This window comes from Bidens hawaiensis, unplaced genomic scaffold, assembly GCF_021521415.1.
Source record: "Bidens hawaiensis isolate Kalapana, Puna unplaced genomic scaffold, B.hawaiensis_p1.1 tig00000602_1, whole genome shotgun sequence".
NCBI lineage: Eukaryota > Viridiplantae > Streptophyta > Magnoliopsida > Asterales > Asteraceae > Bidens > Bidens hawaiensis.
This window is the reverse complement of record NW_027491037.1, coordinates 763,922-787,735: the sequence shown is the minus strand read 5'-3', so window position 1 is coordinate 787,735 and position 23,814 is coordinate 763,922. Positions and strand designations below refer to the sequence as shown.

General features: G+C 45.2%; 1 protein-coding gene and 1 long non-coding RNA gene across 2 annotated transcripts in view; one reads left to right on the top strand and one right to left on the bottom strand.

Annotated features, from left to right (window-relative positions):
* Positions 1–23,814, bottom strand: part of LOC143637179 (replication protein A 70 kDa DNA-binding subunit A-like) — a 28,033-nt gene that overhangs the window by 4,126 nt on the left and 93 nt on the right. The window lies entirely within an intron of this gene.
* On the top strand, positions 81–23,809 carry LOC143637218 (uncharacterized). The gene is made up of 3 exons (XR_013154391.1): positions 81–280; positions 23,478–23,633; positions 23,670–23,809. It is a non-coding gene; the product is annotated as an uncharacterized LOC143637218 (long non-coding RNA).

Here is a 23,814-nt window from a genome sequence, read left to right as displayed (position 1 = left end):
GTTATAACATTAAAATATTGAAATCAAAACAACTTTCTTTATTTAAGAAATGCAATTTTTAACACGTGACAGTGAATACTAACCATGACAAGACCACTTCTTTTTTGAAACCGTCATACCAAAAACTAACATATCCACAAACAAACCTACAAACCATCAAAACAAAGTTTTCTTTGACATGTTCAACCAAGCAATTAACGCATTAATAACTTCAATAACACACAATACAACAAAGTAGAAACAAAAGTTTTTAATTGAAATAAGATGCAAATCTGAAGAGGTATGTACCCGCCTCAACACCGAGCGAGGCGGGTCAACCCACAAGATATAGACAAGAGGCTTGAAATCAAGACATTATGAAGGTACAAAGCCAATCAAGACATTATGAAGGCACAAAGCCAAAACCTATGCGCATGGCGCATATCACATATGCTCACGCATATCACATATGCTCACGCATATCACATATGCTCATGCATCACATATGCTCAGGCATCACATATGCTCACGCATCACATATGCTCACGCGTATCACATGCTCACGCATATCACATCTGCGCGTGGCGCATCCGCGCGTGGCGCATATCACATGCTTGTGCATATCACATCTGCGCGTGAGAATAAAGAGAAAACCTCGCGCATCCTCAGGATAGGCGCATATCACACATGCACATAATCAACCTCGTCCTTATCCAAATTAGGGTAAGGACAACCTTGATTGTGCACGTCAGACAACCTTCCAGAAGGTATCTTTTTAAGGAATAAGAATATGCTGACGTTGACAGCTGCCAATGAAAGGTGGACAACTCAGCAAAACCCATGTGCAACTAACCAATGAAAAAGCACCAGGTGTCCCAAGGACACGTGGCGCGAAGCAATAGGAGGAGGCCAAAAAGGCCCTAATTGGGTCTGAGCCCAATCATTGGAAACCCTAGCACTATAAATACCACATCAACTCCACAAGGAGAGGTATGCCTTATTACACAGTATTCAGCTATATTAAGCAATACACTCCAATTTCCTTACCCTCAGATTATTATCTTCTCCTACAAACTCTTATTCTCACACCGGAGGGTTACCCCAAAGAGGACCCCTCTGTCCCTTTCTGAGGGGTAAGTTTACGGTGCTGTTCATTTTGTAGGTGGAAGAATCCAGATCCCAGAGAACCATCGGTGAAATAGCATAATCACACCCGAGGAAAGTAGATCGTCTACCAGTGAGTCGATCCACGTTCCTTCATTGGCGCCATCACCTGTTACAACGGCAACAAAATCTTCATCAGTTCTCTAAAAAAAAAAAAAAAAATTCACCATGGTTTCTGGTGTTCGTAACGTCGATCAAGTTCTGGAGGATATTGAGCGTGAGGATGTTAATGGGGGACAGCAGTTTCTGAGGGTGCCGCGTGATTCTACGCGCACCACCAGTAACCATCCCTTCAACACAACTCCTCATAGCCAGACTGAAACTCCTCCAGACGATCTCACGTTCCAAAATCTTGCCGGCGCGAAACAAAAAAGGACCAATGGGTCCAGAAGATGAAACCAATGACCCTAAAGAATGGCTCATAAACGAGCAACGACGTCTAATGGTATGACAAACTGAAAATTTTTTCTTACTTTTTCAGACACTCATCACGACTTGACTCAAATTTTCGGGACGAAAATTCTTTAACACGGGAATGATGTGACAATCGTCAATTTCAGGTTAACTCCGTTAACGCAACTCCGTCAATTTAAACTTTAGATTTATTGAATCTATAACGCAAACTTCATTACATTTAAACTAGGGTTTAAATGACGCTTAACACTTACTACATGTGTAGTAGTCTTTCGGGATTTGCACCGAAACGCAAACGATTGTTGAATAAATGAAACACACTAAAACACTAATGATGTGATAATTATGTGTTAGGATTATGTGTTATGTGATAATATTATTGTCATGTTAATTTAATGTGCAAGTTATGATAGAATGTTCTAGAAAAAGGAAATACTTAATGTTAACTTAAGGTGCAAGTTATGATAGAATGTTCTAGAAAAAGTAATACTTAGGAGTTGAGGGGCCAAGGTGTAACATATTAGTCTATAAATACATGATAAACCTAAACCCTAACTCCCATCCCTTTTCCCTAACCCCAAATCGGCCAGCCATCCCCTCTCCCCTCTCCTTGTGATCGATCAACATACACACACACACACTCAAGATCTTTCAAGTTTGATTGAAGATTAAGGTGCATGGAAGGTATAAACAACTATTCTATGCATCCTCTATGTTTAATTGTTAGTTTTATTGGGTGTAATTGATATGCATGGATATTGTTTATGGAGTCTAGAGTGTTATGTGAATGCATGATAGTTCATAGATTGTTACATTGTTGAGTTTGGATGCAAAAAGTTTCTGGACAGATTGTGTTGTTGATGTTTGAATGACCGTAACGGGATGTTAATGTGGAATTTGATTGAGATAATTGATATTACAGTAAACTAGGTTGAGTCTAGTTTCTAAAGAATATAAATTTGTAATTTTTGGACGTGTGAAAGTTAACTTTTATGATTTTACAAAAACGTGGTGCAAAGCTGAATTTGTTAGACCTGCTGTTAGGTTGTTTTGTAAATGTTATATCTCATAATCTACGAGGCCAATTGGGTTGGTTCCACTTCTGGAAGTTGACTTATTGAGTTAGGAACCTAACCCAAGTGGTCTTGCATTTATTGGATTTTTCGTTTAACGGGAATTGCAAATAACATTCTGTTGCGCATGAATCTGACTGATATGAGTTTGCTGTAGTGTTTTGATCATTATGAGAAATCTATGTGGAATAAAAATAAAATAAAATATGTTCTGGAAACCTAAGACATGTATGCTTCAGTGATGATTTTCGGTGAATTAATTTAGATGTTATGATCGGTGAAATAGTACAATCTTTCAAGTAGAAATTCTGTCTCGATGAAATTAGCTGCTGATTGTTGTGAAATTGCATGAAATATGATAGTTGTTAATTGATTGTCATAAATTGACCAAGATGCCCTTGTGGGGAGTAATTGCTAATTAATTGTCGTATTTTGACTAAATTGCCCTTACGGGGAGTATTTGCTAGTGATGTACATTGTTTATACATGACACGAAAGTAATTGCTCACACACGTATTGTATCACAAGTGTACTTGTTTAAGTCACACACGATCCACAAAACGAAACACGACACATGTTATGTGCATAGGTATTATGTGCCGAGTCTAGAGACTCGTTAAACGTTCCGACACTTAGAAAATCTCTTTGTTAATTTAGAACGCTAGAGAGAGTTCTACGACGCGCATCACTTGGTGATCTAATTTGGGAAATTCTTCGCAAACAGTGAGTTTCACTTACCCCGCTCTTTGAACTGTTTTCAAACGTTTTTCACTTGGGGGAGATAACATACTCCGATAAACGCATTTTCTGAGATAAACGCATATTTAAGATTTTGTTATAAATTATATATCACTTGTAAAGGCTAAGCGGCAAACGTAACATTTGAAGTCCCACACATCGAACCGGTTAATATTTGGAATAGCGAGTCACTGTTGAGTAGTACTACTGGGTTTGACAAACCCCACCCGACGCTAAGCTCAACTGGAAGTTGAGTGGGTGTAATTTTGGCTAACACTTACCATGGTCTGGGTTGACCTGGTGACGGGCACTTGATAAACAGTCAGCTTCGGTCTCGAACCACTTAGCGATACTTGTTGTATAGATTAGCTACCTATCGATATATAATTTGACGTAACACTATCTGGTAATGCAAAACACTTAAACGCCGTAACGTGGTTACGCAACACTTAAACGCCGTAACGTGGTTACGCAACACTTAAACGCCGTAACGTGGTTACGCAACACTTAAACGCCGTAACGTGGTTACGCAACACTTAAACGCCGTAACGTGGTTACGCAACACTTAAACGCCGTAACGTGGTTACGCAACACTGAAACGCCGTAACGAGGTTACGCAAAACGCTAAACGATTTATCTTATATAACTTGTGAACTCACCAACCTTGTGTTGACACTTTTAGTATGTTATTCTCAGGTAGCCGAGGCGGGCGCGCGGTTTAGGAGCATGCATTAAATGAAAACACTTTTATTCTGCAAACTTATTTTTAACAGTTATCTTTGGTTTTAAGTCGTCCTGCGTGACGCAGATTTTGAATTAAGGTTTTTACGCTTCCGCACTTATTTGCATTTAAACGTTTTTATGGTTTGATTATAACTGATGATTCCGATCCTGCCAGTTCACACCCTCTGACGGTAAAACTCCGTTAGTGGATTTTGAGGGTGTGACAGATTGGTATCAGAGCCATTGGTTATAGCGAACTAGAAGCTGCATGCATACTAGACTATAACCGCGACGACCCATTAGTTATAATGATACGCACTGCATAGGTTTGTGTAGTCTTTGTTGTCTTATCTCTTTACCTCTTTCACTCATACGCGCGCATACACGGCATACCTGTAGAGAAGTCGACGCCATCCTCATCATCATCCGATTCGATGACGCATGCTCACGGGAAGGAACCTCAGTTACCTACCGCCTCGCCACCCCGCGTAGTCCCGGAACTCGAAGCTCCCGCACCGAAGAGGTACCGCCTATCCGGAGGCCTTTACGAAAACGACGTTAACTGGGATTGGTACCCTAACATGATCAGACGTATGGTCTATCGCGAACAAGTTCCCCCGTTGCCTCACCCGAACCACCCTGCTTATCCCAACACTCTACCACCCATAACCGAACCTGTGGAGCGAGTTCTCGCAGCTGTTGTTTCTTGTTTGGAGCGTGATGTGGGTTACATGCGCTACACGAGAGAAAATGTTGCCAGACTGTTTAAAGACGGAACCGAGACTCAGGAGGAGATTGCCCGCATGGCAGCGGCAATGAAAGATATGCAAGAGACTAGTGAGCAACAAACGAAGATTATGATGAACATGCAAGCTGAGATGATAGACTTGCAAGAGCAACTCCAAGAAGCAAGGATCCGAACCGAGATAGCTCGAGAGCGTTGCGATGTCTTACAAATGCAAATTGCTCAGAACGCAGCCGAACCTGAGGCAGAGCCTGAGGCCGAGCCTGAGGCAGATCCCGAAGAGGAGCCTGAGGAGGAACCTGAGGAAGATCCCGATGAGGAACCCGAAGAGGAACCGGAGGAAGAACCGGCTGAGCCAGAGGCACACTCAGAGGTGTCCCCAGACGATGTGCAGATGTGCAAATTCTTGGATTGGAACTGGCTAACGCGATGAACTGGGAGGAGTTCAAGAGCATGATGCGAGAGGAGTACTGTCCGAGGGAAGAAATTTCGAAGTTAGAGTCGGAGTTTTGGTCGTTGAAGATGGTGGGTTCGGAAATCGAAACCTACACCACTCGTTCGCACGAGTTGGCTGTGATGTGTCCGCGGATGGTGGATCCGCCGAGCAAGAGAATAGAAATGTACATTGATGGTTTAGCACCGCAAATTCAGGGCATGGTGACGTCTTCCCGACCAGCCACGATCCAACAAGCGATCCGTTTAGCTCACAAACTGACGGATCAGGCTGTGACCCAAGGTGCGTTACCACCTAGGGGTTCGACCACTAAAGCCTGTGACAACCCGAGTAGTGACCACGTCAGCAACAGTAACAGCAACAGCAACCCGAACAGCGGGAAGAGAAAGTTTGACAACACCAGATCTTCATCCTCGAACCTCCCACCGCAACACCACTACCGTAAGCCCGAATTTACTCGGAGCTTTAACACTCAGAATCACAACAACAACACCAACCACAACGGTAGCGGGCAGGTTTCGAGCGGATATGCTGGGAAATATCCAAAGTGCAACAGGTGCAACTTTCATCATGTTGGCTCGTGTGACCGAGTCAAGTGTCTAAAATGCGGAAAGAGGGGTCACCAAGCAAAGGAATGTAGAGGAGACCTTGCGGCAAAGGATGCTCCTAAACCACCTGCGACGACTAAGGGATGTTATGAATGTGGTCAAGAGGGACATTTTAAGAAAGACTGCCCTAAGCTGAAACATAATAACAACAATGGAGGTAATGGAAATGGCAGTGGTGGTGGAAACAATGGGAAAGGATGAGCTTTTGTGATTGGGTCAGGTCAAGCCCGCAATAAGTAGCTTTTGAACTTGTTTAAACTTGTTTAATACCATAAAAACATGTCTTGGTTAATAAAAATCATTCCTTACACGGTAAGGAACCTGTTAAGTTTCCTGTAAACGATTGTTTTGCTTCTGTGTGGTTTGATACTAGAGCTAATAGGAGTTTTGTGTTGAAAGCCTTTAGCCAACTCTTAGACCTAACTCCAACCCCGTTAGACGCTAAGTTTCCTGTTGAACTAGCTAACGGTAAAACTATAGTAACAACTCATGTACTTGCGGGATGTAAGTTAAAACTGTCAGGTCATGTATTTGCCATCGACCTTATTCCTTTTACGCTTAGTAGTTTCGATGTCGTCGTCGGCATGGACTGGTTATCCGAGAACCGAGCGGAGATTATATGCCACGATAAGATAGTCCATATTACCACCCCTTCCGGTGAGAACATTTCGGTCCGAGGCGAGAGAAGCGGCATGACCACCAGCGTCATTACCCTTATGAAGGCGCAAAAGTATCTACGAAAGGGTCATACGGCAATTTTGGCGCATATTACTGAGAAACCCGCGGATGAGAAGCGAATCGAAGATATACCGGTTGTGCGAGATTTTCCGGAAGTTTTCCCGGAGGATTCGCCTGGACTCCCTCCTATTCGTCAAGTCGAATTTCAAATCGAGTTGACACCCGGTGCAGCTCCCATAGCCCGAGCCCCGTATCGGCTAGCACCGGCGGAGCTTCAGGAACTGTCCACGCAGTTGCAAGATTTGTTGGATAAGGGTTTTATCCGACCTAGCTCATCGCCATGGGGAGCCCCTGTCTTGTTTGTCCGAAAGAAGGACGGGACTTTCCGAATGTGTATCGACTACCGGGAGTTGAACAAGGTGACGGTCAAGAACCGTTATCCTTTACCCCGAATCGATGATTTGTTTGACCAGCTTCAAGGATCGAGTTACTACTCGAAGATCGATCTACGATCTGGTTACCATCAGCTAAGAGTGCACGAAGAAGATATCTCTAAGACGGCTTTCCGAACACGGTATGGTCACTACGAGTTTTCGGTTATGCCTTTTGGCCTAACCAACGCACCAGCCATATTTATGGATCTCATGAATCGAGTATGCAAGGCGTACCTCGACAAGTTTGTGATTGTTTTCATCGATGATATTCTCGTCTACTCCAAGAACGAGACTGACCACGAAGAGCACCTAAGGGTAATTCTGGAACTATTGAAGAAGGAACAACTGTATGCTAAACTCTCGAAATGTGAATTTTGGCTTCGCGATGTTCACTTTTTAGGACATGTGATCAACGAGAATGGTATCCATGTTGATCCCGGTAAGGTAGAGGCCATCAAAAACTGGGAAGCACCTAAGACTCTGACTGAGGTGCGGCAATTCCTAGGACTGGCCGGCTACTACCGGCGTTTCATCGAGGGATTTTCAAAGATTGCTCAACCCCTCACTGCTTTGACTCACAAGGGCACTAAGTACAACTGGGGTGACGCGCAAGAATCCGCTTTTCAACTGTTGAAAACCAAGCTTTGTAGCGCCCCTATTTTAGCCCTCCCCGAGGGAACGGAAAATTTTGAGGTACACTGTGACGCATCTATACAAGGTCTCGGTTGTGTGCTGATGCAACTCGAGAAGGTTATAGCCTACGCCTCTAGACAACTACGGGTTCACGAGAAGAACTACACGACCCATGATTTGGAACTCGGAGCTGTGGTGTTTGCCCTTAAGATATGGAGGCATTACTTGTACGGTACCAAGTTTACCATATACACCGACCACAAGAGTCTCCAGCATATCTTCGATCAAAGGGAGCTGAACATGCGACAGCGTCGTTGGGTCGAGTTGCTTAAGGATTATGATTGTGCCATCAAGTACCACCCTGGCAAGGCCAATGTAGTGGCCAACGCCCTCAGTAGAAAAGAAACAGATAAACCCAGACGAGTGCGAGCATTGCAACTCACAATTCATGCTAGCTTACCCGACCAGATTCGCGATGCACAACTTGAAGCTTTGAAAGATGATAATCTTCCATCAGAACTCATGCGGGGCATGGACAAACAACTTGAAACCAAATCGGACGGGGTCCGATATTTTGAGAACCGGATTTGGGTTCCACAATACGGAGAGTTGAGAACTCTAGTGATGGACGAAGCACACAAGTCTCGACATTCTATCCACCCTGGCTCAGATAAAATGTACCACGACATAAATGCACTTTACTGGTGGCCGAACATGAAAGCCGACATCGCCACCTACGTGAGCAAATGCTTGACTTGCGCCCGAGTCAAGATAGAATATCAGAAACCATCTGGTTTGCTGCAACAACCAGAACTTCCCATGTGGAAATGAGAACAAATTTCAATGGATTTTTATCACGGGATTACCTAAGACACCAACGGGGATGGATACCATCTGGGTGATCGTTGACCGGTTGACTAAGTCCGCGCACTTCCTAGCGATTAAGGAATCGGACAAAATGGAAAGACTGACTCGCGTTTACATGAAAGAAGTAGTGTCTAGACACGGAGTGCCTGTCTCAATCATTTCTGATCGAGATTCTCGTTTCACTTCGCACTTTTGGAAGTCACTACAAAGCGCCCTAGGCACACGCCTTGATATGAGCACAGCCTACCATCCTCAGACGGATGGGCAAAGTGAACGAACTATTCAGACCTTAGAGGACATGTTGCGTGCATGCGTGTAGGATTTCGGAAAAAAAGTTGGGAACCCCACTTACCTTTGGTAGAGTTTTCGTATAATAACAGCTACCACGCAAGTATTAAAGCAGCGCCGTTTGAAGCACTGTACGGACGGAAGTGTCGATCACCACTCTGCTGGGCAGAGGTGGGTGACAGCCAAATCACTGGTCCAGAACTGGTACTCGAAACTTCGGAAAAGATTGTTCAAATCCGAAATCGCATGGCAGCAGCACGAGATCGCCAAAAGAGTTACGCTGACAAGCGCCGAAAACCTCTCGAATTTCAAGTAAACGATCGAGTGTTACTCAAAGTCTCACCTTGGAAAGGTGTGGTTCGCTTTGGAAAGCGAAACAAACTCAACCCACGATATGTTGGTCCTTATCGGATAACGGAACGCATTGGTCCAGTGGCGTACCGACTAGACTTACCAGCAGAACTCAGTTGTGTACACAACGTTTTTCACGTATCGAATTTAAAGAAATGCCTATCCGATGAAACTCAAGTAGTCCTTTTGAAGGAACTGCAAGTTGATAAACAGTTACGCTTCATTGAAGAACCAGTTGAGGTTTTGGATTGGGAAACCAAAACGCTCAAGCACAGCAAAATTCCAATTGTTAAAGTTCATTGGAACTCGAGACGTGGACCGGAGTTCACGTGGGAACGCGAGAATCAAATGATGAAAAAGTATCCTCACCTTTTTGAAGGGCTGACCAAACACGGAAAACCGCGAAACCCGGCAAACCGTCAGAAATCACCGGAAGTATGAATTAAATTTCGGGACGAAATTTCTTTCTACTAGGGGATGATATGACAAACTGAAAATTTTTTCTTACTTTTTCAGACACTCATCACGACTTGACTCAAATTTTCGGGACGAAAATTCTTTAACACGGGAATGATGTGACAATCGTCAATTTCAGGTTAACTCCGTTAACGCAACTCCGTCAATTTAAACTTTAGATTTATTGAATCTATAACGCAAACTTCATTACATTTAAACTAGGGTTTAAATGACGCTTAACACTTACTACATGTGTAGTAGTCTTTCGGGATTTGCACCGAAACGCAAACGATTGTTGAATAAATGAAACACACTAAAACACTAATGATGTGATAATTATGTGTTAGGATTATGTGTTATGTGATAATATTATTGTCATGTTAATTTAATGTGCAAGTTATGATAGAATGTTCTAGAAAAAGGAAATACTTAATGTTAACTTAAGGTGCAAGTTATGATAGAATGTTCTAGAAAAAGTAATACTTAGGAGTTGAGGGGCCAAGGTGTAACATATTAGTCTATAAATACATGATAAACCTAAACCCTAACTCCCATCCCTTTTCCCTAACCCCAAATCGGCCAGCCATCCCCTCTCCCCTCTCCTTGTGATCGATCAACATACACACACACACACTCAAGATCTTTCAAGTTTGATTGAAGATTAAGGTGCATGGAAGGTATAAACAACTATTCTATGCATCCTCTATGTTTAATTGTTAGTTTTATTGGGTGTAATTGATATGCATGGATATTGTTTATGGAGTCTAGAGTGTTATGTGAATGCATGATAGTTCATAGATTGTTACATTGTTGAGTTTGGATGCAAAAAGTTTCTGGACAGATTGTGTTGTTGATGTTTGAATGACCGTAACGGGATGTTAATGTGGAATTTGATTGAGATAATTGATATTACAGTAAACTAGGTTGAGTCTAGTTTCTAAAGAATATAAATTTGTAATTTTTGGACGTGTGAAAGTTAACTTTTATGATTTTACAAAAACGTGGTGCAAAGCTGAATTTGTTAGACCTGCTGTTAGGTTGTTTTGTAAATGTTATATCTCATAATCTACGAGGCCAATTGGGTTGGTTCCACTTCTGGAAGTTGACTTATTGAGTTAGGAACCTAACCCAAGTGGTCTTGCATTTATTGGATTTTTCGTTTAACGGGAATTGCAAATAACATTCTGTTGCGCATGAATCTGACTGATATGAGTTTGCTGTAGTGTTTTGATCATTATGAGAAATCTATGTGGAATAAAAATAAAATAAAATATGTTCTGGAAACCTAAGACATGTATGCTTCAGTGATGATTTTCGGTGAATTAATTGAGATGTTATGATCGGTGAAATAGTACAATCTTTCAAGTAGAAATTCTGTCTCGATGAAATTAGCTGCTGATTGTTGTGAAATTGCATGAAATATGATAGTTGTTAATTGATTGTCATAAATTGACCAAGATGCCCTTGTGGGGAGTAATTGCTAATTAATTGTCGTATTTTGACTAAATTGCCCTTACGGGGAGTATTTGCTAGTGATGTACATTGTTTATACATGACACGAAAGTAATTGCTCACACACGTATTGTATCACAAGTGTACTTGTTTAAGTCACACACGATCCACAAAACGAAACACGACACATGTTATGTGCATAGGTATTATGTGCCGAGTCTAGAGACTCGTTAAACGTTCCGACACTTAGAAAATCTCTTTGTTAATTTAGAACGCTAGAGAGAGTTCTACGACGCGCATCACTTGGTGATCTAATTTGGGAAATTCTTCGCAAACAGTGAGTTTCACTTACCCCGCTCTTTGAACTGTTTTCAAACGTTTTTCACTTGGGGGAGATAACATACTCCGATAAACGCATTTTCTGAGATAAACGCATATTTAAGATTTTGTTATAAATTATATATCACTTGTAAAGGCTAAGCGGCAAACGTAACATTTGAAGTCCCACACATCGAACCGGTTAATATTTGGAATAGCGAGTCACTGTTGAGTAGTACTACTGGGTTTGACAAACCCCACCCGACGCTAAGCTCAACTGGAAGTTGAGTGGGTGTAATTTTGGCTAACACTTACCATGGTCTGGGTTGACCTGGTGACGGGCACTTGATAAACAGTCAGCTTCGGTCTCGAACCACTTAGCGATACTTGTTGTATAGATTAGCTACCTATCGATATATAATTTGACGTAACACTATCTGGTAATGCAAAACACTTAAACGCCGTAACGTGGTTACGCAACACTTAAACGCCGTAACGTGGTTACGCAACACTTAAACGCCGTAACGTGGTTACGCAACACTTAAACGCCGTAACGTGGTTACGCAACACTTAAACGCCGTAACGTGGTTACGCAACACTTAAACGCCGTAACGTGGTTACGCAACACTGAAACGCCGTAACGAGGTTACGCAAAACGCTAAACGATTTATCTTATATAACTTGTGAACTCACCAACCTTGTGTTGACACTTTTAGTATGTTATTCTCAGGTAGCCGAGGCGGGCGCGCGGTTTAGGAGCATGCATTAAATGAAAACACTTTTATTCTGCAAACTTATTTTTAACAGTTATCTTTGGTTTTAAGTCGTCCTGCGTGACGCAGATTTTGAATTAAGGTTTTTACGCTTCCGCACTTATTTGCATTTAAACGTTTTTATGGTTTGATTATAACTGATGATTCCGATCCTGCCAGTTCACACCCTCTGACGGTAAAACTCCGTTAGTGGATTTTGAGGGTGTGACAAATGGACAAGTACAATGAGCTGGTCAAACACAAAAAGTCAGCCGACTTAACACAAAGGCAGGCGTTTGATAAGCAAACCGTTCATGGAACAAAAAGGGCGCGCGCGCCGGAAGATGGTCACTCTGTTCACACTGAACACGCTGAGTTTAGTGATGAAGAAGTGCACAGCATGAGGAAGACGCGAGATACTCATGCAGGAGGCTCACAGCTCCGCGCGCACATGAACGTGACGCCTGGAGCCAAAGCCGACATGGATCTGCACATACCGTACAGCCCACCAGTGAGAGGGCAAGTGGACGTAACCACACCGTACAGGCCAGCCATCTTGGTGAAACATTCAAAATTCACTGAGCGCATCGCGAAGGCTCCCATTCAGCACAAAACCAAGATGCCAAGTGGTTTGGGCAAATATGACGGCACAACAGATCCAGATGATTTCTTACAAGGTTTTTACAACACTGGAAACCTAGAAAGCTGGACGATGCCAACATGGTGTCACATGTTTGCTCGCTGCCTCACGGGCGCGGCGCGTGTCTGGTTCGAGAGCTTGCCGACTGGGCAGATCGATGGGTTCGAGTAACTATTGGAAAAGTTCCAAGCTCACTTCGTACAGCAGCGCAGACACACGCGCGACCCTGATGACATCATGCACTGCGTGCGCAGGAATGATGAAACGATTGAAGACTACATAACTCGTTTCAATCAGGAATCTCTGGCAATCGGAGGTATCACTGAGCAACTCTTGCGCGTGGCCTTTATACAAGGCGCGCGCAGTGATCAACTCCGCCGAGCTCTGGTAAGCAGAGATGGCATGCCAACCACTTGGGCCAAGCTAATGGAAGCATCGCGAGTCTTCGCGAGAAATGAAAAACAAATTGCCCAAGATAGGGCAAGAGAAAGAGGGCATCAAGCTGAGACACCGCGCAGTAACGAAAGAAGGGGCAAACAGAACTCTGTATGGTCCAGGTTGCAACCAACCAGTTTTTCTCCCGCAGAAAAGCAGGCGCAACCAAGCTCACCCCAGCCCCAAAAAGACGTTCGTAATCGCGGGGAGGGTGACAAGAGGGAAGGCGGCAGAGATCCTAACAGACCTCTGCAAAGAATATGGACTCCCCTCACTAAAACGCCTTCACAAGTGTTAAGCACTGAGAATGTCCAGTTCAAAAGCCCCAAGCCACTACACTACAAGGGACCATCAAACAGTGGCAAGTACTGTGAGTTTCACAAGTCCACAGGACACAACACTGATGCATGCCACCACTTGAAGGATGCAATTGAAAAAGATGTGAAATCAGGCAAGCTGGCTCACCTGGTAAAAAACTCAAGACCAGAAAATGAACAACCAGAAGGAGCCTCTGCCAGCAAAAGGTTCAAAAGAATCTGTGTAGCCGAGGGAGGAAGGCAAGGGCAAAATTCAAGAAAGAGAAGCGCGCAAATCCAAGGAGATTGGCGCGAGCAACAAGTAATCTTCCCAAGAATCAGGGGAGGCCCTTCTATCAGCAGTCCTCTTGTCATCACTACACACATTGCTCATTATGAAGTGTCAAAAGTCCTGGTGGACACTGGCAGCGAATCAGACATCATGTATGAGCAATGTTTCAGGAAACTGGATCCGGCAGACCAAGCAAGGCTTGAAATTGTGAATGCACCAATCTCTGGTGTTTCAAATGAAATCATTCATCCCCTAGGTCAAATACAATTTGAACTAACCATGGGGGATGAGAAACACAAGCGAGCCGAAGTTGTCAACTTCTTGGTCTTGCCCACCACTTCATGCCACAATATGATCTTGGGTAGGGGAACGATTGCCCAATTCAACGCCATACCGTCGCCAGCGCACGGCGCGTTGGGGTTCCCAACACCAACAGGTGTAACTTTTGTATACCGAGATCATTTGTGTGCAGTGACAAGTACACCACGGGAAGGGAGAATGAAACTTCCAATGGCAGACAACGCGCCAGAGGAATGGATTCTCAACCCAAAATTCCCGGAGCAGACAATCACAATTGGCGCTACGATATCAGACGACACGAGGTTGAGAATGAAAAGATTGCTCACAGCATATATGTCGGTCTTCGCGTGGCAACACTCTGATATGACTGGGGTTCCGCGAGACCTGGCGCAACATTCTCTCAACACGTTCAAGTCTGTAGAGCCAATTGTTCAAAAGAAGAGAGTCATGGGGGATGAGAAGGCGAGGGCCATGAATGAGCAAGTTGAGGATCTACTGCGCGCAAACATCATCCGCCCGATACGATACCAGACATGGGTAGCCAATCCTGTGATGGTAAAGAAAAGTAATGGGTCGTGGAGGATGTGCATTGACTTCAAGGACCTCAACAAAGCATGCCCAAAAGATTGTTACCCCCTCCCAAACATCGACGCAAAGGTGGACTCCGTGGCGCCATTCAAGCTCAAATGCTTCCTGGATGCCTACAAGGGCTATCACCAGATTCAAATGGCACCACAAGACGAGGACAAGACCGCCTTCAGAACCGACAAGGGTGTTTTTTGTTACACAAAAATGCCCTTTGGTTTGAAGAATGCGGGAGCCACCTACCAAAGACTTATGGATGCTGTTTTCAACGAGCAAATTGGAAGAAACCTAGAAGTCTACGTGGATGATTTGGTGATCAAAAGCAGGGAGGAAAAACAAATGCTCAAAGACATCGAAGAAACCCTTGGGCGCCTAAAGGAAGTTAACATGAAGCTCAATCCGAGCAAATGCACTTTCGGCGTACAAGAGGGAAAATTTCTAGGTGTAATGGTCACCAAGGATGGTTTCAAGGTGAACCAAGAAAAGGTGGAGGCCATCCTTGACATGCCCTCGCCATCCACCATGAAAGAAGTCCAGAAGCTGAATGGTAGATTGGTATCAATCAACAGGTTCCTAGCGAACCATGCAAGCAAATCTACCCCATTTGTCAACACATTGAGAAATTGCTTAAAGAAAAGCCAATTCAAATGGACTCCTGAGGCCGAGCAAGCTTTCAGTGAGATAAAAGAATGTTTGATAAATCTGCCCGCCCTCACAGCTCCGCTTCCTGGTGAAACTTTGACATTGTACTTATCAGCAGGAGAGCGCGCCATCGGCGCAGTATTGTTGGTGGATCGCAAGGGAATCCAAACGCCAATATACTATGTGAGTCGGGTGCTGACAGACCCTGAGACGCGCTACTCCATCATGGAAAAGTTAGTTCTGTCACTAACACACGCGTCGCGCAAGCTTCATAGATATTTCAATGGTCATCCTATTGAAGTTCTGACTGGTTACAACATCCAGCAAGTCTTGCGGCGCCCCGCGCTCTCAGGAAGGCTGACAAAATGGGCGCTGGAATTAGGAGAACACACGATCGCCTATAAGCCCCGTCCAGCAATAAAGGGACAAGTCTTAGCTGATTTCATCGCAGAAATCCCCGAAGGAAAAATTGAAGAGGCTCAACGCGAGGTAGACCCTCCGCGAGCCAATGATGAAGAAAATGTTTGGAGATTGTTCACTGACGGAGCTTCAAACAACGAAGGATCCGGCGCAGGCCTCAAACTGGTGGATCCAGAAAATCATGAATATACTTACGCCATCAGGTTGGACTTCAAGAGCACCAACAATGAAGCTGAGTATGAAGCCCTGCTGGCTGGCCTGCGCATCGCGCACAAATTTGGAGTTAAAAAGCTAGAGGCCCATGTTGATTCATACTTGGTAGCAGCACAGGTCAACGGCCTTTATGATGCCAAGGAGAACACCATGCCTCTGTATCTAGAGCAGGCGAAAAAGCTCATCGAGCAATTTGACTGCTTCAGAATCATTCATATTCCGCGCAGTGAAAACAAGTCTGCTGACGCGCTGAGTAAGATGGCATCAACCAGCTTCGATCACTTTGGCAAAGATGTAAGGGTGGAAGTAATGAGCAACCCGTCGGTGGGAGCGAAATCTGTCCTTGTAACTCATACAACCCCTTCATCATGGATAACTCCAATAATGGAATTCTTGATGGAGGGAAATGTACCAGACAATCGCGCACAGGCGAGGAAGATAAGACACAAGTCGCAGAACTATGAACTGCTTGATGGTACATTATATCGACGCTCTTATCTTGGACCGCTCATGAAATGCCTAGATGCAGAGGAAGCAAGCTATGTGATCAGAGAGATACACGAAGGAATCTGTGGAATACATGCTGGCCCGCGCATGGTGGTTGCCAAGGCAATGAGCGCAGGTTACTATTGGCCAGGCATGTACTTGGACGCTTTAAAAGAGATCCAAAAATGCAAACCATGTCAGAGCTATGCGCCAAACATCATGCGGCCAAAGAACAACTTGATTCCGGTGACCTCTGCATGGCCTTTCCACAAATGGGCAATCGATATTGTGGGTCCCCTACCGCAAGCGCAAGGGCGAGTAAAATTTTTGGTAGTGGCAGTAGACTATTTCACAAAATGGGTCGAAGCCAAGCCACTAGCAAAAATCACAGCCGAGGCGATGAAGCAGTTTATTTGGAGCCACATCATATGCCGTTTTGGCTTGCCCATGGAAATTGTGAGCGACAATGGCAAACAATTCACAGACAAAAAGATATCCAGCTGGCTCAAGGAATTGCGCATCAACCAAATCTTCACTTCAGTATACCACCCTCAGGGGAATGGCCAAGTGGAGTGCGCGAACCAAAGCTTGCTAAATGGGCTGAAGAAAAGGTTGGAGGGAGAATCCCATTCTTGGGTCGAAGAGCTACCTAATGTCCTGTGGGCGCACAGGACATTAAGCAAAACCAGCAATGGCGAATCCCCGTTCAGCCTAACCTATGGAACGGAGGCTATGATTCCAGCAGAAATTGGATGCCCATCCCATAGAGTGCTCATGATGAGCAAGATTGATAACGAGCGCGAAAGGAGGTTGGATCTGAACTTACTTGAAGGGCGCAGAGAGGCGGCTATCATCAGTGAGGCCAAATACAAGAAAAAACTGGAAAAATATTACAATCAGCGCGTGAAAGAATGCCACTTCAAGAAAAATGATTTTGTCCTTCGAAACAATGAAGCTAGCCGCGCGATACCCCCGGGAAAAATGTCCCCCAATTGGGAGGGACCTTATCAAGTCTCCGAAGAATTGGGAAAAGGCGCATACGCTTTAAAAGATTTGAATGGAAAGAAGATCCCGCGCGCATGGAACGCGGCACAGCTTAGAAAATGTTTCATGTAAAAATTGTCAAGTTTGTAATCAAGGCTTTTTAAGCCATTATGAATAATGATACGCGCTATCTTCTCTTAATGTGGATTCTATTACCTTTTGCATACATGTTTCACACTTCCCTTTATTAATTTTTAGCAATATGACAACATTGTATTGACATCAAAACAAAATAAAACGAAGTAAAACATACATGCGCGAGCTTCAAGCTCAAACGCGTTAATGAGTCTTAACTCTAAAACGTCAGGGCCTTAGCCCAATAATATGAGCCTTAGCTCAGGGCCTTAGCCCAATAATGTGAGCCTTAGCTCAAATCACTCACAACATCCATCCTACATGCTGCGCAGCCTGACCATAAAAATACCTAAGCACAACTAAGGCAAAGCACATGCCAAAACATAGTTGTTAAGGTCTCAGGTCGAGGTCGCGCATGAAATTGTAATGGATATCTGAGTAACACATACTGACACGTAAAGGCTAAAAAACTCATAATTCCTTATAATAAATGCGCGATAACGTCGCGCAAAAGAGGAATAATGAAATGCCAAAGCACGTGTCAACATAGTCAGGATATTGCAAAATCACTTACAATATGACAAGGATTAAGTAAAATAATTTCCTTACAACCTTGTTCTTATTTCAACGTGCAAGCATATCTTATATTCAACAAGCAAACATGCAATATAAAGAGATGATTCGGGAATGCGCAAGATGCGAATAAGGGAAAAACAAAATTTCATTCCAAAGCATTGAAATTTACAAGTTTACAAGATGATGAGATACAAACTACAAATAAAAAAAAAACATGAAGGGCTTCTCAAGTCTCCACGTCGACGTCAGCCTCTTCATCGTCCTCATCACCGCCCTCAGCATCTGGCGCAGCCCGCTCCTCGTCATCTCCAAACTGACCATAGTCAAGTTGTTCGTCCTGAATGGAGTCTTCTATCACAATAGTGTCAGGAGCGGGTCCTTTGGCCACGCCAGAGCCGCTAGCAGGGGCAGCATTCCCCGCGCCATCATCGCCGCCACCAGCCCCTTCGCACTCGTCAAGTAATTTCTTTAGCGCGCCGAGATCGGGCTGGTCAGCAAGCGCGGATATCTGCAAATCATAAGGAAAAATATGAGTACAAAAAGACTTGGAAAATAAGTCAAGGTAATCTCATTAAGGTTAAAATACCTGCGCAAGGATGGGAATGGGAGTATTCAAATACTTCTCCTCCATCTCGGCCATGTCCGCGCAGGCAACGTCGAGCTGATAAGGGTAATCGGATGGGTTCTTCTTCAGCATGCTATATTCACAGCCATCCTTAAACCCTTCAGCTCGTCCCACTAAGCGCGCGGCAGCGTTGCAATCCATCACAAGGGCCTGAAACTCGTCTGAGTATTTCATCGCGTAAGCGCAACGAGTCATACCCTGTGAGATTAGCCATTGGCGATCCTGCGCGAGGGAAGAAACAGACGTCTCGAGAGCAAGAATCTGAGAGTTTAACAACTCAACAGTTTCCTTAGTCTGTTTCAGCTCCTCTTTGTCGGCCGCTGCTGCCGCCAAGGCTTCTTCCTTTTCCGCTCGCGCAACATCGAGGGCTTCCTGGCTAGACGCTGCCGTCGCCAAGGCTTCATCTTTCTCGGCCCGCGCGGCCGCCAGCTCCTTCTTCAGGCGCGCAACCTCACTCTCCAAGGATGATTTGTCAGTTATAGACTGGACAAGAGCTTGGTCACGCGCCTCCGCATCCAGCTCCAAGTCGCGCACTCTACGCGCGTACTTGGCTGAGTCCGCCTCGGCCGCCTGTAGCTTCTCCCGCGCAGCCTGTAGCTCATGCCCGCGCTTCACGAAGGCGGTGTTGGCACTTGCTCTGTTCTCGCTGAGCTCTGCTTGGAGTTTCTCAGCTCTCTCTCGAGCATCAGAGAGATGCCAAGCAGACACTTTAGCCTCTTGCTTGGCTTCCGCAAGAGCATCACGTACCTTTACGTAATCATAGCGAAGCTCTTGGGAGGCAGCAAAGAAAGCCGACCCAGCAAACAGATGATCGTTGAGCAAGTCATCGCGAGCGCGGCCCTCCTGAAACCTCCTTTCAGCTGGAGGCACAGAATGAGCCCAGAAGTCCTCACACACACCCATGGACTGAAATGAGCTGTCTTCAGTAATATTCCATCTCGGGCGGTAAATGTGATCGGCTTCCTGCAAACACAAAGTAATGATCTAAGTCATCAAAACACTAATATGGAAGTCCGCGCAGCGGAGAAAAAACGAACCTATACCTGCGGGGATGAAGCAGAAAAGTCAGCGCCAGCCCCACGAGAAGACTGCGCCGCGAAATCTCGTGGCGCTGCAGGGCTGGCGCGGCCGCTGTCGGAGCCTTCAACTTGAACCTCCTCATCCTCTGAAACAGGCCTTTTCTCCTGCGACCTAGAAGAAACAAAATCAGTCTCGCGAGGAGGGCTGCGCGCAGGAGGAGGTGAGGGAGGTCTCGACGCCGCCAGATCGGCGCGTAAAACGGCCTCCTGCTCCTTAGTAATCCCGATGAGGGGAGATTCAGCGCTTGCAGGAGCAGGAGCAGAACCAACGGCGCTGGCACCGGCGCCAGCAGTGCCGCCAGCAGCTTGAACGCCAGCTATGACTCCTATGAAAAATCAACAAAAAACAAATGGTTCATGACTTGATCTAAAAGAAAAAAGTCAGAAAATAAAAGCGCAATACATACCTTGGCGCAACGCCGTTCGCGAGTTAAACATCGCCATGAAGTCCATTCTCCCCTTTGAGGGTAAAACAGGGGACTTCGAAGCGACCTCCGGCGCAGCCTCGGCACCTTGTTGCGCCTGAGGTTGATCCACCAAGATCGCCGGCTCTACAAACATTTGAGTGAGCAAAGATTCATTAGTAATTCTATCAGAATCGCGCTCATAGAACCATAAAGGATAAGCAAAGTATACCTGTCGAAGAGGAAACGGCAGGCGCAACGCCGCTCCCCTTTTCCGCCGCGCCAACGGAGGAGGTAGCGGCACCATACCTCGTGTGGACAGGAGGTCTGCCCACTTTTTGAGGCAGGGAAGACAAGGAAAACGTGGAGGTAAACTCCTGGGTTTTCTCAAGTCCCCTCGCCTGAGTAGGAGGATCCTGAGCAACATGGGCAACATCTTTCTTCTGTTTCTTACTGGCCCCTGCGCCAGTTTTCCCCTTAGCTTTACGCTTTAGTTGGGGCAACTCAACCTCCTCCTCCTCCTCCTCTTCCGCGAGCTCCAGCTCGTAGTTCTCAAGCGCGTCTACAATACGTGCAACAGAAGTGTTAGCCAAATTTGGTATTATAAAGGCAAATGCATAAGTACAAAGGCTTACCAGGCGCATCGCTGTCAAAGAGAAATCCCAGATCAACAGGGATGAACATGTCATCGAAGCGATCGGGGAAGCCAACCTCCCCAGCGCCCAGCGCGACGGAGCCACCCTCCATATGCTCATCATAGGCGGCGTGGACATACTCCTTGCTGACTGCACAAAACAAGTCAAATGATATCAGCAAAACGAATTATATTCGCGCAGAAGTAATGCATTGAGTTAACTTACACAAGCCGTCAACTTGGATAACGGGCTCAGTCGCGCTGTCGGCCCACCTCCTGCTCATACCAACCCCCACCAGCGCCTCCTCACAAATGTTCTTGGCGGGGGATGGTTCGGCAGTCAACTTTTTAACCCAGGCGCCAGTTGGGTTCTTGAAGACACCCACATCCGCAGGCGCAGAAGAGATCGCGCGCATGGTCATGCGGATGGGGATCACACCAGCCTTAATGTAAAAAAATCTCTCAGACCAGTCATGAAGGCTCTTGAAGGAAACAGTGCAGCACTTGACCTTCTGACTGCGAGGAATAAATGAGAACCAAGAATCTTGGATAAGGGCTTATAAAAAACTGAAAGCGCCGAGGGGTGGGCTCCTCGCGCTGAGATTTGCACATGAACTCAAAATGAGTCATGCGCACGAGTCCAAACGGATGGACTTGGGATATATGAATCCCATAAAACCTAAGCAGCGCACCCAACAAACCTTGTCATCGGGAGACGAAGGTTGCAGTGGGTGAAAAAATGGCAATAAAGGGATATATAGCCGGTGGGCGGGTCCGCCGCCGTTTGCCCGGCCGCCGGCAACATGCAGCCATACTCAGGGAGAAAACCCTGAGAGGCGATAAGGCTGTCAAAATCGGACTGTCTCAGTTTACAGGGGATCTCATCCCACTTCTTCACTGCCTTGGTTTTCGCTACCTCCTCCGATGAGGTCTCAGCAGCCCTCTTCCCCTTGCCGGTCTTCTTCAACGTAGACATTACTAACGATTTCACACGGCGATGGCTGGGGGAGATTGTGTTGTCTGAGCTATCAGACATACAACTGTAAAATCGGACAAAGGATGCTTCTGAAGAACAGAGATCTGGAAGCAGAAGACAGGCAATCGGAATAGAATGAAAGGAAAAAGCTCGGAATAAACAACAAAGAAGATGAAGGATAAAAAACTCAAAAGGGCTTGCTTTTATAGGCCCAGGAGAGAGAAAAATTGATACTGATCGGACTTCACGCGCCCCCACTCGCAGGTGTAAGCCAACGCGAGCGCGACACGTGTCCCTGACACTATGTGAGGGGACATGAAAAGAAACGATACAGGTGCTGCCAGAGTTCACGCGCCACCACTCGCAGGTATGGACCAACGCGAGCACGACACGTGTTCCTGACACTATATGAGGGGACATGAAAGGCAACTGTAGCACCTCGAGCACAAGAAAAGTCTGACACGTCTCCATCACTGACGCATGTTAGCAACAACCAACCACGTACAGGGACGATTCGTTTCAACCAAAAGGATAGAATTTCGCGCAACGATGAGTAATAAGAAGAAAAAGACAAAACCCTACTAAAAGAGCAAACTATTAAGTCTAATATCTATCTTACCTCGCTCGCGCGAGACAAGACACACATTAGACTGGGGGCTTGAAGAGGTATGTACCCGCCTCAACACCGAGCGAGGCGGGTCAACCCACAAGATATAGACAAGAGGCTTGAAATCAAGACATTATGAAGGCACAAAGCCAATCAAGACATTATGAAGGCACAAAGCCAAAACCTATGCGCATGACGCATATCACATATGCTCACGCATATCACATATGCTCACGCATCACATATGCTCACGCATCACATATGCTCACGCATCACATATGCTCACGCGTATCACATGCTCACGCATATCACATCTGCGCGTGGCGCATCCGCGCGTGGCGCATATCACATGCTTGTGCATATCACATCTGCGCGTGAGAATAAAGAGAAGACCTCGCGCATCCTCAGGATAGGCGCATATCACACATGCACATAATCAACCTCGTCCTTATCCAAATTAGGGTAAGGACAACCTTGATTGTGCACGTCAGACAACCTTCCAGAAGGTATCTTTTTAAGGAATAAGAATATGCTGACGTTGACAGCTGCCAATGAAAGGTGGACAACTCAGCAAAACCCATGTGCAACTAACCAATGAAAAAGCACCAGGTGTCCCAAGGACACGTGGCGCGAAGCTATAGGAGGAGGCCAAAAAGGCCCTATTTGGGTCTGAGCCCAATCATTGGAAACCCTAGCACTATAAATACCACATCAACTCTACAAGGAGAGGTATGCCCTATTACACAGTATTCAGCTATATTAAGCAATACACTCCAATTTCCTTACCCTCAGATTATTATCTTCTCCTACAAACTCTTATTCTCACACCGGAGGGTTACCCCAAAGAGGACCCCTCTGTCCCTTTCTGAGGGGTAAGTTTACGGTGCTGTTCATTTTGTAGGTGGAAGAATCCAGATCCCAGAGAACCATCGGTGAAATAGCATAATCACACCCGAGGAAAGTAGATCGTCTACCAGTGAGTCGATCCACGTTCCTTCAAAATCCAAACAGCATACTTCAGCAACACATAAACATACAAACTTAGAAACATCAAACTAAATAGTACTTGACAAACAACATAAGAACATTTAAGTTTTTCCAAACATCTTCAAACGACAAGCTTGTTGTCAACTGCTTTCATGCCTTCATTGTGTTCATCAGGCAGGGCCTTCATTGGGTTCATCAGGGGCTTCGAATGCAGGTTCATCAGCAGGTTCATCGTCAACTTCAACAACATCATTGTGTATCAAAACCTAGAATAGCAACATAACATTAACACTATTATTTAACAAATGCATTACAAAATGTGATGTTAACAAAGTTATGTTTGAGAATTCAGAAATAAAATGTGATGTTAC